General features: G+C 36.8%; 1 protein-coding gene across 5 annotated transcripts in view; it reads left to right on the top strand.

Moving 5' to 3' along the window:
- Nucleotides 1–16099, top strand: part of LOC122560108 (extracellular sulfatase Sulf-2-like) — a 303645-nt gene that overhangs the window by 108363 nt on the left and 179183 nt on the right. For 3 of the 5 annotated variants that reach the window (XM_043710348.1, XM_043710352.1, XM_043710350.1), the window contains exon 3: nt 14182–14281. The exons of the other annotated variants lie outside the window; for them this stretch is intronic. The gene's annotated coding sequence lies outside the window, so the exon portion shown is untranslated. The remainder of the gene's footprint in view (nt 1–14181; nt 14282–16099) is intronic. 5 annotated transcript variants of the gene reach the window in all.

The raw sequence follows: 16099 nt of genomic DNA, 5'->3' as shown, positions 1-16099 counted from the left end.
ATCAACCCTATTCTCAATAATGAGGGAACCAGGTTGTCTGCACAAGAGAAGGCCAAAGCATTTGCAGAACCCTTCAGCCATCTGTTCCAAATGGATGATTTGTCTATCTCCTCCAGTCAGATGCCAGTTTCAGCCAATTTGACTGATTCCATATGTTAGCAAGAAATAGTTGAAGGCACTGGAAAAGCTATGGGCCCTGACAGAGTTCCAACAATAGTATTGAAGTCCCGTGTTCCAGAATTTGCTGCACACGTAGCCAAGCTATTCCAGTATAACTGCAATAACACTGGCATCTACCCAACAATGTAAAGATTGCCCTGGTATGTCCTGTATACAAGTAGCAGGACAAATCCAACCCAGCCAATTACTAACCTATCAAAAGTAAAGTGATGGAAGGGGCTATGAAGCTGCAGTTGCTTAGTAATAACCTCCTCACTGATATTCAGTGTCACTTAGTTCCTAACATTCTGATAGACTTGATTCAAATATGGACAAAGTGCTGTGTTCCAGAATTGAGGTGAGTGTGACTGCCCTTGACATTATCAATGAAGTATAGAAAAAAGTGGTGTCTTGCTTAACTACTGGTATTTCCTTCAAAAGCACAAGATGAATACAGATAAAGAAGGTCAGATGCTCCATTTTGGCTAAGATAGAGTCAGGATGATACAGGAGGAAGTCATTCAGCTCACCATGTTTATTCCTACTCTGAGGCAATCCCATTAACGCTATTCTCCACGAGCTCCATAGCAGCCCTACACATTTTAGATAAAACATTTTTTTAAAAAAACTGGCATCCCTTTAAAGTATCTGACTATATTTATGGTGTTCACCTCTAATACCTGGAAATCTTGATGTGTTGTACAGCTTTCACACAGAGAATAATTAGTTAACATTATTCATGGGTTTGATTCATTTTCTTAAGTCTGTTCCCTCTGTCTCTCTTTTTTTGGTTTAGTTTGAAGTAGTATTCTGTATTTAGTTAGTGGGTTTTATAGCTCTACAATGTCACCTTTCTTTCAAGACAAAGAAGCCAGATATATCCACAATTCTTCTACATGTAATAATTCTTTTTTTTTCAATCTCAAAGGATGTTGGCATCATTAACTTGGCAAGCATTTGTGCATCCCTAATTGCCCTTTAGATTGGGATGGATGGGTGTGTATCATACAGTTGTTACACAAGGAGTTCCAAGGTTTTTACTCTGTGAAGGAAAAGTGATGGTCCAATTCCAGGATTTTGTGTAGTTTGAAGATATTCTTGTTCCCATGCATTTACTGCCCTTGTCCTTCTTAGTTGGTCACAAGTTGCTGTTGCAGAACCATGACGACTTGTAATGCATTTTTGTGGATGGTGCACACTATTGCCACGGTGTGTCAGTGATAGAGCGAGTAAATGTTGACTGTCCTGATCAGTCATGTCATTTTCCACCTTCTGGGTCTGATTTTCTCAACTTATATCATGATGTCTAGAAGTCAACTTAGTAATCCAAGGTCTGGTCTAACAGAGTACTATATAGTTTCAGCATTTTATCATCTTACCTTTAACAATATCATTCTATTTGCTTTGTTACACTGACTACAGAAGATGGGCAGAAGGTAATGTTTTTGTCCATTAATCTGTCAATAGACAATGCATCTCAAAAGGTCATGAATGGATTTCAACTAAACCTGGTACAAAGATAGAGCATAGCCCAGGGAAGAACTGATCATATTTTTTTACAAAGGGTTGTGGCTGGATTCTAAATTTTTTTAAAAAATCTGTTGACATTATTTGTCAATGTTGTGGATTGCCTGTTCATTGGTGTAATTTGTCATACATGTCAAAGTGTAAGCAGATTATTCAGAGCAAGATGTTGAATATGGCATTGGCCTGAACTTTGTAGTCATAGAACATCAACTAGACAGGGAAACACCTTGAAGAAAAGATGCATAATTGCAGTTAGCACAATGTTTCAAATGTATGTATCTACTGAATGACCTATTCATTTATGATTACTGTATTAGTGACTGATAGATATTGCATTACATCTGTGAAAATTCTTGTATTGTTTGCAACTTCATCCTGAGCTATTTTGACACTTATTATGGAATATCTGCATTACTATTTTCCTTTGCTATAAAATTCTGTGCAATTGGTGATATTAAATTCAGTAAGTGGGCATAATAATTGAGTTACGTAAAATACAAGTCCCAGGTGTCTCCTCAGATTCCAATGCCTCTCTTTCACTTGGTATTGTATGCACATTGATTGTTTGCATTAAGCTTCTGAATCCAAGCTGCTAATGTAATTTATATAGCGGGGCCTCCTAAACAAAATGTTCTTGTCACCAAATCTATCTGACATAACTCTCTTCCAACAAGTAACTATTGTTTCCCATCAGCCAATGTATTACTCACACATAGGTAACGTACTGAGTCACACCACTTTCTTTCTGAGGAAATTTTGTTAAATACTTTTTAAACGTAAAGGGTCACTACACCTTAGTCCACTTGGAATGTCAAAATAAAAAAAAAGGCAAAATCATTCCCTCATTCGAATCACTGAATATTGTTTAATTGATTATTAAAGCACAAGTGTCATGGTTGGCATTAAATGCTTTATTGTCTCATTTGCACAGCATTAAGATTATGAATATAACACCTCTTTAATTTTCAACTGCCCTTTTTTCTTCTGCAAACCAAAAATGCTTTGCTAAACATTTTTGTCTTTGAACTAAGATACTTTGGGTAATAAATAGTAATATATTTTCTTTAACATAATCTAGCAAATAATGCAGTGTGTCATTCTATAATTTTCATTATTAATGATTCTGAAACTAATTGCAATACTTAATGGTGGAAAGTAAATGAGACATTCAAAAGTAGTACACAGCCTTTTTGTGGAGATTATCTTTAGAAATGCTTTTAGCTAGTTTCGAAATAAATATGCTACATTCTAGAAGAATAATCACTGCATTTGACATTTCGGATTCCAAAGTTAAACTAATCCAGTAAAGAAGGCTGATTGATCTTTCAATGTTTTTTTTTCTTGTGGGATTGTAGTCTTTTTTTATGACAAAGTTTATTCTGTGTTATACCATTACTATAGCATCAGATTTTATTGTCAACCATGACACTGGTCTAAAGACATCAAAAGCACTCAACCACACTTCTCTGTAGCAGTGTTCTGTCTCTGATGGATCAGAAAAGTTGCACGATCAGCTTCCATTTGCCACATAAAGTGGAGAAAGTGGTTTGTTGTTTTCAGATTACAGATAAAATAGAACTTTTCATAATGTAATTTAAAATATATTTCTGGCTTCGTCTTTGTTGCAAATTGTGATTCCAAGACTTCAGTAATTAATGATCCTCATAATCATTAGTATTTAAAGAACTATCCCCCCCCCCTCCCCCCCAAGCAGGATTTTACTTATGCAAACCATTAACTTGTATCTATTTTAATTAAAACAATATTGACCAATGCTTGAATAAATAATAAGAATGTCAGCATTGGATTGTTACTGGCAGAGTGCTGTGGGAGAGGTTTGTGGTAAATACAGTCCTTCTCTATTAGCCAACCCAAACTAAAGTGAAACAGCAGACAGAGGAAAAAAGATAAAGATGATTTCTTTAATCAGCAATTACAAGTGTACTGCTAGCATTTATTATAATACAAGATGGAAAGTACTTCCGAAGCTTAAAAAAAAGTAAACTTTTATAAAGAACTATGTATTCTAACATCTTGCATGTTCATCCTCATATACTTTCCCTTCACTGAGATCATCCAAAACTTCAGACATCATATCTTTTGAAGCAATCTGTAATGGGCAGATTTACACTGAACTTTGTAGATGTCGTACAGTCATTAGAAAGGTACACATGAACACGATGAAAATCTGTAACAGGATTGTGAAATGGAGTAACTGAGACCAGAAAATTGGACTAATTTAAACAATAACTGGATGCTGTAATTAAAAAATGGCAAGATGCTATTCTGGAAGCTTAACATTAAAAGCGCTGAAGAACTATATTCCTTTGTCTCCTTTTTGATTCTGCAATTAAATCTATTTGCTTTTTTTTCAAATATGAACAGCACAGCATGTAGCCTTGCCTCTTGGAAATGCATATTGAGAAATAGCAGGTGCACTTTGTTTTCTCTGCCCGTATTATAGAAAATCATGTTTGCTTGTAATTTCCTGACATTATCAGACAGGCTTTTTACTGGCAGCGTTTGTCAGAACGCTGGTACTTTCAAGCATTCATCTGCTGAAAAACTGGTTCATAATTGTCAAGTATTATCAGTCCAGAGATATTCTATAGCCTGGACAAACAGTTGAATTAAACAAATGCATCATCTTCTGTGAAACTGCTGGACTAATTTTGCAATTCATTGAGGAGCCATGTTTTGGTGAGCTTGGTCAGACTACAATGCTTTGGCTTTATCTTTGGTTTATGAGCAATGGGATTTTGAAATTAACCCTCACTTTTCTGGAATAGTGCACGCTTATTTGTGTGGTCTAACTCCATCATTATAATACATTAGAAAACCTTACAGGACAGGTTACAATTGACAGGTGCCAATTTCGGATGAGAGAATAAATTGGTCTTAAATATTGGTCATTGATGTTGAATGAAAATTTACGGAACAATTTAAATTTTGGGTCATACAAACGTTAATCTAAGTGCCACTGTGTGTTGGTTTAAACACTATTTCAGTAAAACTGTTGTTAACAAGTCTGATTGTACAAGGCACATTAATTAAAATCAATCATTTGAAAATATTCCCATTCAAGAAATGCTAGCGAACAGAATTATTCATTATGTTTTGTACTTAAAATAATTTTGCATGGAGAAGCCATTGGTCAGTAGATATCTTTGGTTTTGCTTTGGTTAAAATGTGTTTGTAAAATGATGCATGTTAAACATCACACTTAGAGACCCAATGAACATGGCAATCACTTTTTCTGAATTCTCCACAGAACCAGTGCATGATGGCATGCTATCCTGTCACATCACAGACGTGAAAATGTGAAACCTTTTAGACTTTGAATCAAATCACTGTGCTTTTTTGGCTCAATGACATTTCAGTGCTGAAAGAAACATGGGTCCTATTGGAAAGCAAAGGGCTTTGGTTTTGTATTTTTGTCATGATCTCTGTAGGCTTTGTGCAGCTAATTAATTTCGTGCAGTATGAAAGAACTGCAGTAAGGCACAAGGCAGCTATGATACAAGGAGAGCTTGGTTCTTAGAATGGTATTTTACCCTTTATTTAAAGAACTGTTGTCCATTTAATGACTCAAGTTTTTTCTGGTTTTATAATGCTATCATCTGTTTCAGGATGGGTAGTTTGATGCTATTACTGAACAGTGATTTTTTTTAAAAAAAAATTGAGCATTTGATTAAAGATTACAAAATCAGTAATACATGGCTTTTCTCTAACCTTTTTGAAAGACCTACATTAAAACAGATTAATCAATCGAAACCTGCAACGCCATTCAAAGTGATTAAAGACTTAACAACAATCCAGGTTTGTTCAATATGTCGTATCAGTTGTATGACACTTTGATCTTTAACTAGAATTTCTCTGTCCTATGATCCTGCTGCACTAGCCAGCTGGCAAAGAAACAACTCTCTGAAAGCTTGTACTTTCAAATAAACTCATTGGACTATAACTTGGCGTTGTGTGACTTTTAACTTTGACAACCCCAGTTCAACACCCACACCTCCACATCATACATTAAAAGGTTTACATCAAGCTGATTTTGTTTTTTCTATATTACTAAATATGATGTCACAAAACATACTGCTTTAATGGGTGAATTAAAATGTGAAGCCTTGGCTTGCCCATTTATCTGTTGCTGTTATTATCTTCATTAACTGAGGAGCAGACTTCAAGTACAAAGAATTATGGTCCAAACCAGATTTGATGCTGCATTTGAAATATGTTCTATCATTTGAGTTTCAGTACATAAACTGCAATTCCCATATCAGGTAATTCTCTCCTGTACTGCTTTCATTCTACATCCAAGTCCTACTCCACATTAGTTCTGAAATTTTAGATCTAGAAGAGGCCATTGCTTGCTGGTAAAGACAAAGGCTATTGGCAGCGGCTCCACACTAAAGATACCTTGTTGTGTTCCTGTATTCAATAATACTACTTTATATACCTATTTATTCCTTTCTCATGATGAAGTTGACTCTATTTAGAATGATAAATTGATGTTTTTAGATTATATACCCTGCTTGATTTTTCTTTCCCTTAGTTTTTGCAAGTTTCTTATCTTCATATTATCTTGTCACTGGCATTATCTTAAATCAGTATTTCACATTTTTTCAATTGATTGTGAAGATTTTACGTTGTGCCTTTATAAATGCATTTAATAATGATGCTCATTGCATCTAGATAAAAAGGAGAATTTGAAGTCCAGAAATATGCATTTACATTAATACAGTGAAGTGAGAGGTCATTCATTGAGATAGGCAGACTGCAATTATCCTTTATATTGGAATGCTCATGCACAACATTTTTCACTGTAGCTGAACCTGTGAATTGGTGAAATAAATTATTGTCCTACTTTAATTTATTGTCAATATTTGCAAAGCATCAATGTCAAAATAACCATGCAAAGTAGAGGGAGCAATACTGTAAATGTTATTTGCTTAATCTTTCTATAATCTGTTATTAATTTGATGCTAGAGCCAGAGTCTAAGAGCTATACAGCGTAGAAACAGGCTCTTTGGCCCGACTTGTCCATGCCACTAGATATCCTAAATTAATCTAGTCCTATTTGCCAACATTAGGCCCATATCCTTCTAAACCTTTCCTATTCATGTACCTATCCAGATGACTTTTAATTGTTGTAATTGTACCAGCCTCCACCACTTCGTCTGGCAGCTAATTCCATACACACACCACCCTCTGTGTTTAAAAAGTTGCCCCTTAGGTCCCTTTTTAAATCATTCCCCCTCACCCTAAACCTATGCCCTCTAGTTCTGGACTTCCCTAACCCAGGACAAAGACTTTGTCTATTTACCCTATCCACGTCTGTCATGATTTTGTAAACCTCTGTAAGGTTCTCCAATGTTCCAGGGAAAATAGCCCCCGCCTAGTCAGCCTCTCCCTTTTCAGAGGAGCTTTTATTATCTGGCATTGGATTAACCGAATTTCGGATTATGCAGACAACGTCGCAAGGGCCCGATACTTGGCTAACAATGTTATCCGGCATTCGATTAACTGAATGAAATACTGCCCACCCGTGTGTTTCCTCTGTATAGCTCAAATCCTCCAACACTGCAACATCCTTGTAAATCTTTTCTGAACCCTTTCAAGTTTCACAACATCCTTCATATAGCAGGAGACCAGAATTGCATGCAATATTCCAAAAGTGGTTTACTCAATGCCCTGTACAGATGCAATACGACCTCTCAACTCCTGTACTGCAAAACACTAACCAATAAAAGCAAGCATACTAAATGCCGCCTTCATTATCCTATCTACTGCAACTCCACTTTCAAGGAACAATGAACCTGCACTCCAAGGTCTCTTTGTTCAGCAACACTCCCCAGGACCTTACCATTAAGTGTAGAAGTCCTGATCTGATTTGCATTTCCGAAATGCAGCACCTCACATTTATCTAAATTTAAACTCCATCTGCCACTCCTCAGCCCATTGGCCCATCTGATCAAGGTCCCGTTGCACTCTGAGGTAACTTCCTTCACTATCAAATTGTGGTATCATCTGCAAATTTACTAACTGTACCACCTGTGTTCACATCCAGATCATTCATATAAATGGCAAACAGCAGTGGACTCAGCACTGAACCTTGTGGCATACCACTAGTCACAGGCCTCCAGTCTGAAATGTAATCCTCTACCATCCTCTGACTCCTATCTTCAAGCCAGTTCTGTATACAGATGGATAGCTCTCCCTGTATTCCATGTGAATGACAGGTAGAGCTGGTCTATGACAAAAATTGAATCTTTGGGGAATAATCAATAGTTGCTCCCAAATTTCTCTTTCCTATTGTTCAAGGTGTGAAATGCACAGATATTATTTCACTCCATTTAACTCTTCCTTAATGATCTAGTTTTTCTGCAAGTGTACATTAAGTTTATAAGTGTACAAGGTGAAAAGCACTCGCCTGAACAGAGGCTGAAAATTAGTGAGGAATCGGACACCATCCTAATTTGAAATACTAATTACCAGTACTATCACTTGAAACCAACCTGACTAGGTAAAATACATATGGAATAACTTAGTGACATACTTAAACAAAACCCAAAGAACTACAAATGTTGGAAATCAGGAACAAAACCAGAAATCGCTGGCAAATTTCAACAGGTCTGGCAGCATCTGTGGACAGAAAATTGACTTAATGCTCGATGTCCAGTCACCTTCCTTCAGAGCCCATGTCTGATACTTTCAAGGGGACTTTTGTTACTTGGGGTCCAAGCAGCTGATGGAAAAGTCCTGAACAGTGGAGCAAGTAAAACCTGGGGATGCACAAGAGATCAGAATTAGAATACCACTGAGTGGTGTAGGGCTAGAGGAAGTTGCCAAAATACCAATCAGTGGAAGGACGCACTCATGGTGACCTATTTGCTTTGTTGCCTATGTCAGAAAAAGTAGCTAAACTGCCTTCATTCAAGCATTGCGAGCCAGTTGACCCAAAGAATAAGTGTTGCTAGGTGTTCCTTTGCAACTGCTAACCCACTTAGAATGAATGTTTTTTTCGTAGCTGTCCACCCAGCAGTCAGTCCAGAAACCAAAATCGTAGGTTCATGAAACTCAGTGTGTGGAACTGTTACTTTAGGTGTCTTCTCAATTTTTTTTCTCTCTTTATCAGCATAGTAATGAGATGAAAGATCTAATGACAGTTGCAATGGTAAGCAGCCTATCTTTTAGTTAATTATATATTTATACTTTTATAACATTTGTGTTGGCCTATGATCATTTCACGGCAGCACTCAAAGCACTTCTAATGATGAGTAATACTTTGTATTTTTGAAATAGTTCTCATCAAACCACTCCTTGTGTCTACGTAGAATTTAATATCAAACAAAGAAGCAATTTTGATTGCCAAGTTTAAGTTTGATTTTATTCTGAAGGTGTCTGTGAAGTATTTATTTCCTTTTTCATGTTAACATACACTTGTTTCCCATTCATTTTCTGTGGAGGGTGTGGTGGAATCTGTGCCAAAAAAACCAAACCCAGTTTTATTAATACTTGCTATGCATGATATTTGTTGCTGAATGCATTATTAGAATCTACTATTACTTTTCACCTTGTTTTTTTTCTGAAAATAGGAAATAGTTATCATTCCACAGCAAAGAAGGTGCTTTATTATCATCCTTTCTTCAAACTTCTTTATGATGTTGCTTTTCAACATTTTTTTCAGATAAAAGACTGAACTGAATGAACGTTGCACATTATGCAATTTATGTAACTTGATATTGTTTATAATTGCCGTTTATTATTCTATTCAAGCTCGCTCAGTTAGAAATTTATGGCATTCATCAGTTAGGATCAACGTTCTCTGTATGCGGCCTTTCCTGGGTTCCATGCATGATTGGCTTCTGGTTTTGGATGTTGCTGTTTCACATGGACCTCAAGTCCGGGCACTGATAAATAAATTAAAAGAGCATTGCTTGGGATGCTACCACTCAAACTGTGCAAGCACACTCTCTCAAACAGCTACAGGAAGCCTTAAGATTCTATCTTCTCAACACTAATTTTTTTGACCAGTATCATTAACATGCCTAGTAATCACAGGTTTTCTCACAATGTTCAAAATATGCAATTTTCAATGCAGTATATAGAGTTAATCCATTATGCTACATGATATTTGATTCAATAAATTGTCAAATCACAGCCTATCTATAATACTTCATTCTTAGTTCTGCTAATGTTTTGATTTTAATTTATCTTAGTGTAAACAATGCTATTGTCTATTATCAATTCTCGAGGTAGTTCTAAAAAGATTAGATAATCCAAAATGAATGCTGGTAGTTCCTGCTGGAAGTACAGACCTCTAACCAAAATGCCATTTGATAAATTGATATATTGTTTGTTTAGGTTTAAGTGCATCCTGCTCATATCCACAGGATTTTAAAGATGTAGTTTGTCAATGTTTGGAATGTGCTGTACTTTCAGAATTCCACCAACAATGATGGACAATATTGCCTGTAATGGTGGTTGTTTTATCATTAAACGATTACTTTCACTGAAAAGTTAGATTTTTAAAAGATTTTATTTTTTTGATCATTATTGTAGTTTTGCTGCCTTTTTCATAGTGTCTGGAATACACTAAGTCAGTGCAAAACAGACCAGAATACTGAATATTGCTTCGATCAAGAATGTCTTGAGTGACATTAAATTTTTGAAGGTGTACTTGGCCCATTTTTTCTTTTGTCTAGAAGAATGTGGTATGATGTACACTTTCCAAACTGAGTCCTCCTTTGTTTGTCTGTAAAGTAATTGGTATATCTTCAAATAAAATCTGATCTAATAATTCTGTGTGAAGTCCACATGTTTTTACGAAGAATAAAATTAAACCATGATCTGGTGCAAACCTTTTGAATCTGATGATTATCCTGAAATCCATTCTTTGCTCTGTTAGCTGTTGGCAGCATTCCCACCTCTGAGATGGAACACTGTCAAATCAAAACTCTCGTTTCAATGCCACAGTGAGGGAGTCTTGTCAGAGGTGCTGTTTTTGTGGATTCAGTATTAAACGAAGACCCTATAAGCTCCCTCATGTGGACATAAAATCCCTTATCTTAACAATATCTTAAAGTGCAGGGAAGTGATCCTTGGTATCCATTACTGCATTTTTTTTTTTGCTCCTTGAACATCATTGAATAAACAGATTATTTAGTCATTAACCTTCTGCTGTTTGTAGGAGTTTTCTGTGTGCAAATTAGCTGCTGTGTTTCATTCAACAGTTAGTTGAATAGTTAGTTAATTGAAAACTGCAAAGCTACCCATAAAAGTACATGTCTTGAAATATATTGGACATTATTTATGATATGTAGCTTGATTTTACTGATGTACAGATATGAGCTGCTATCTGATAGATGGCTGGTAGGTGGCTCAATGATCTGGTCTGCAGCAGAAAACTTCAGCTAGACAGCTGAAGTTGGCAGGCAATTACTTGGTACTTTGTTGCAATAGACTTTGAAAAGTCAGTTGAGAGAAAATCCCTCGAGCTTGGTTGCACTATCAGAACACTCTGCCAAATTATGTGCACGTACAGATGGAGTGGATTCTTCTATGACAATACAATATTACTTTCTGTTTAGAGCCACTGACTTACATCTTTTAGATGCTTTTGCTGAACTAATGTATTTTCTGGCATTTGATCTTGTTGGCCAGTTACCAAGATTCTTTTCGTACAAAAATCCTTTCTTTTAAATTAAAGATGTTTGTTTTTTCTTTCTGTTTTACTTTCACGTGTACTTACCCACCTGGTAGGGCAATGTTGTGTCTGAAGTTGACTGTCACCATGGTTAAGGAATGGTAAACTGTTTGTTTGACTTTTGGCTGATGGAAGATAGGTTGCTGTGTTACAAATTTCAATGGTGCATCTATTCCACTGGGTGAAACAACTAGTTGCACACATTATGCTGGATTCTCCAACAAGTTGCTGTCACATGCAGATTATTACACTGCTTTTTTTCTGAAGTAATAAAAGAGCTCTGCACTTCTGACAGGAAATTCCAGACACCAGTTCCTTCAGAAATGCAGAGCTGTACTTTAATTCTGACCAATCCCGTCCGGTATTGAATAGTTAGGGAAAGCAAACCATGCCCGCTTCCACAGCCCTCTGTGACTGTATTCTGACATTTAAATGATCAGCGTCACAAGGAGCCACTTTGACAGCTCCTGTGAAAGAACAACGACACAAAGTTGGCATGCTGGAATGGGTGAGTAGGGTGCCAAGTGAGTAGATTGGTAGGGCCCTTGGTGGCAAGGAGAACTGGTAAGTGAAGAAGCATTCAAGGGAGGCCGGATGTGTGGGAGATATAAATCTTAGCAGGAGATGGTGCTTATTGAGCTAGTGGTGGTAGGGAATGTTAGGTTCAGGGAAGATGTCACATCTTGTGGCAGAGGTGGGGATATGGTTTGTTGTCATGTCTGGGCAAGGGGAATGTTGGTTTAAGGTCTGGGGAGGTGTAGTTGGGGTTGGGGGTTGTTAATTTGCAGGTCGTTGATCAATTATTTAAGAGTTAGACGAGATTTTTAATAGGCTAAATTTTCCTGAATACATACCTACTTAACTACAATGAAGCATTCTCAATTCTCCAATTTACATGGTTACTTTTGAGGTTAGCAATTGCATGGGCATTACCCAGTGGAATCTTCAATTGTGTGAGCAATTCCCTTGGCGTCTGTTGCAATGGAAATTCCACAGGGTCCCTGTGCACAACTCCCATCTAAGCTTCAGAAATGATTATCTTGCTCAGAAAATCATTATAGACAGATTTGAGTATTGGATAGTGCTGCAATTAATGTCTGAAGTAATTTAAGTATGGTTTACACTGTTATGCCAAAATGCACTTTATGTATTGTTAACAACTTTCTGAAAGTCTGAAAATTTAGAAGACTAAGGGAACCTGACGAAATGCTTAAAATATGTGGTGGAATGTCATGTCGCAAATAACAGGAAATGTCTTCATTGATCTTCAAGTTACTAATGTGATATTACTTATTATTTAATATTAAATTAATTATAGAAGAATTAAAGAGAAATTACAAAACTCTTTGTTCACAGAGATAATGGTTAAAGTTCAGAATTCTCTTCAATGAATCATTGTTTAACCAGATATCATAGACTCTGCTCAACAGAATGAGACAACTGGTTGCAAAAGAAGAAATTAGATAGTGATGGTGAACATACAGGATTGAGCTAAATGATTTTAAAAACAGGAGGAAACTACTCCATTTGACTGACCAAGAAGTTAAGTTCCTTGCTCAAACATTCTGTGGCTCTTATATTTAAATTTATATTAAGAGGGTTGCCTTGTTGGGAGCCTATCGTGTTGTTGGAGGGTATGAGTTCAATATTGTTGACTGTCGTGGAATCAAATAATGTTGTTCAATATTACTGTCATCTAATGCTGTAGGAGAAAAAGTATAAGTTAGAGTGTACAACTGAATTAGAAGCAGGACTAGATTGCTTGGCTTTTTGAGCTTGCTTCACCACTCAAGAGATCATGGCTGATCCCAGGGATGAAGGGCTTGTCATATGAGGAGTGGTTGAGCACTCTGGGTGTGTGCTTAATGGAGTTTAGAAAGATGAGGGAGGATCTCATTGAAATTTACAGAATACTGAGAGGCCTGGATGGACTGGATCTGGAGAATATGTCTCCATTAGTAGGATAGACGAAGACCTGAGGGCACAGCCTCATGGAGGAATGGCCTTTTAGAAATGAGATGAGGGGATATTTCTTCAGCCTGAGGATGGTTAATCTGTGGAAAGTGTTGTCACAAAAGTCTGTAGAGACCATTTTAGTGAGAGTATTTAGGACTGAGCTAGGATCTTGATTAAGTGGATCAAGAGGGGAGAAGGCCAGAGAATGTTCACAGTGCACTAGTTGTATGGTTTCATTGAGACATCCTGGTTTTTATTATCCATACTATTTGAATTAAAGGCCAACAATCCATTTGCCTACCTATTACCCATGGGACGCCACTGCTAGTTTTTGAGAGCCTTCTGCATCTGAGCTGCGCAACCTCTCAGCATTTTAATTTTTTTTTATTCTTCCTATCAAGTTATGGAGTGCATAAAGTCATTTTGACTTGGAACCTGCACAGGTATAATATTGTTTTACATTAAGTTGTCAACTCATACAGTTTCCCTGTGATAAGGTCCAACAATGGCTTTATTGGTACATCAATAATAGTTCAGTTATGAAGTTTAAAAATGCTGTTTAGTAATGTCATCCATAACAAAATCCAGTAACCATGCTTTATGGCATCTATTGATTGTCATCATGTGGTCCAATCATTAATGGTGTCCAGAAAATGGTGTTTATGACACAACAGTAATGTTGTTGAAGTTACCAGTGCTCAATAATTGCATACAATAATGATGTTCATGAGTAGTACTCAGTAATAGTGCCTTTGTTTTCATTTTTAAAGGATCATAGACTTTTTTCCTTTAGATGGCATTTTTTTCAAACTATTCTGTTGCATTCTTAGAAATTTGCGACAGACGACCTGATCTTTCATTTCTGGGAACTGTAGAGCATTGGAATACTGGAATCCCGAAAAGTCATAATCCTGTACTGAGTCTCAGGTTGTAAGTAGGAACCTTCTCTTTGTTACTGTAATAGAAAATCATTGTTTTAATTTTAAATTTAAGTTACTTGTTCTTGTGGGATTCTCATCTAGTCAACAATAAATGACATTTTTGGGCGTGAACAGGAACAAAAATTATAAATTCTCAATTTTTACGGTTGTCTTGAGGTATTTTGAAAATACTTTGTGACTAGGAGGTAGTGGTTTTTAACTAAGATAGTCAATACTGTCCTTTTGTGTACCAATATCATTCTGTTTTCTCCACCTGTTCTAGTGGAAGTACGATATGTAAATATTAATGAACATTGCACAAAAAATAACAATGAAAACTGGAACTGTACTACTCCAGGATTTTGTTTGAATTAATTTGTTTGCCAACCGTTAAAAGCAGACAGCTCAAAATTGAAAGACTCTCCAAAAGCAAATGCATCTTTATATCACTTGTTTAATGTCATAAGACATTCCAAATCAAATGAAGAATGTTGCTGTAAGGGAAAGGTGATATGGTAAAAAGCAAGTCTCTATGATCACATGATAAGCAGCTCACTCATTATACCAGGTCACAGGAATGAGGTAAGCTGGGAATTGAGGGGTTGTAAGGCAAGACCATGCTTTTATCCTCCATGCTTTCTGACATAGAATATGAGAGCTTTTTTATTGTCACTGGCCTTGAACTGCTGAGAATGATCTCTTCTGTAAAACACAGGAACTGCAAGCAATCTGGTCCTCTACTGGGTTGGTCTCTTCCTTTCTGATGTGTGCCACCTTGTCATGCAAGAAATGGGGAAGAAAGCCAATGATTCTGATACAATGTGTTCAGGTTATGGGGCATGCCAATATTGAACAGTTAGAGGTGTATAGAAGCAGAGAGATGAGTTGGAGTATCTGGATGTTATGCATGAATGTTGATTGCCAGAATGGGCTGAGTGGGTCTGATAGATGTATGGCACGTTGAGCAGTGAGAGAGCTTGCTCGTGAGTAAATAAGAGGTCATATGAAGATCCATTCATCCACCTTAACCACCTACTTGAGATAATTAGATGCTGATGCAAGGTCCTTTTTGTTCAGCTGCTGGGAGTTGACCTCTGATCACTTGTTCTGGTTCCTTTTGAGGCGCATCCTTGAAGATGATCCGACTTCTCCACTTTGTGCATATTTCCATTGCATGTCTCCATTGCTGCATTCATCTAGAACCCTTCTGCCCTGGTGCTCTGTTTTCCATGGTTTAAATTCAACAATGTTATTCAGCTTTCCTTAAATACAGCCTGTCTTTCTTAAAGAACAGTCTATTCCCCTAGCTACTGACCCTAGCTTCCTCACAGGTTTAGTCTCAGACTGTATCCAATCAGTTTATAACCTTCCAGTTGGTGTCACATTTAATCTTTTTGACTGTATATTAGTGCTATCACTGAGATCTGCTTTTTTCCATTCTTTCTCCACTGATCTTCTGCTGAAACTCTCTATTTTGCCTTTGCTATCCTTAGGTTTAACTATTACAATACACAGGGCAAACATGAGGACTGCAGATGCTGGAAACCAAGTTTAGATCAGAATGGTGCTGGAAAAACACAGCAGGTCAGGCAGCATCCAAGGACAACCTGCTGGTTTTCCACATGTACTTTCCATGAACTTGATGGCATTCCAAACTCTGTACTTATCCTAAAAAACACTAATTCCTGTTGTCCTATCAATTCTATACACTGATCTGCATTGATTTTAATATTCCTATCCATCTTTTCAAGTCCCTCCATCACTGCAAATGTTCTCATCTCCTCCATGACCAAAAGTTCTGAGATATTGGTTTTGGTATTGGCCCCTT

This window comes from Chiloscyllium plagiosum, chromosome 20 (assembly GCF_004010195.1).
Source record: "Chiloscyllium plagiosum isolate BGI_BamShark_2017 chromosome 20, ASM401019v2, whole genome shotgun sequence".
Taxonomy (NCBI): Eukaryota; Metazoa; Chordata; class Chondrichthyes; order Orectolobiformes; family Hemiscylliidae; genus Chiloscyllium; species Chiloscyllium plagiosum.
Note: the sequence above shows the minus strand (reverse complement) of the source record. Positions and strands in the feature narration are given on the sequence as shown.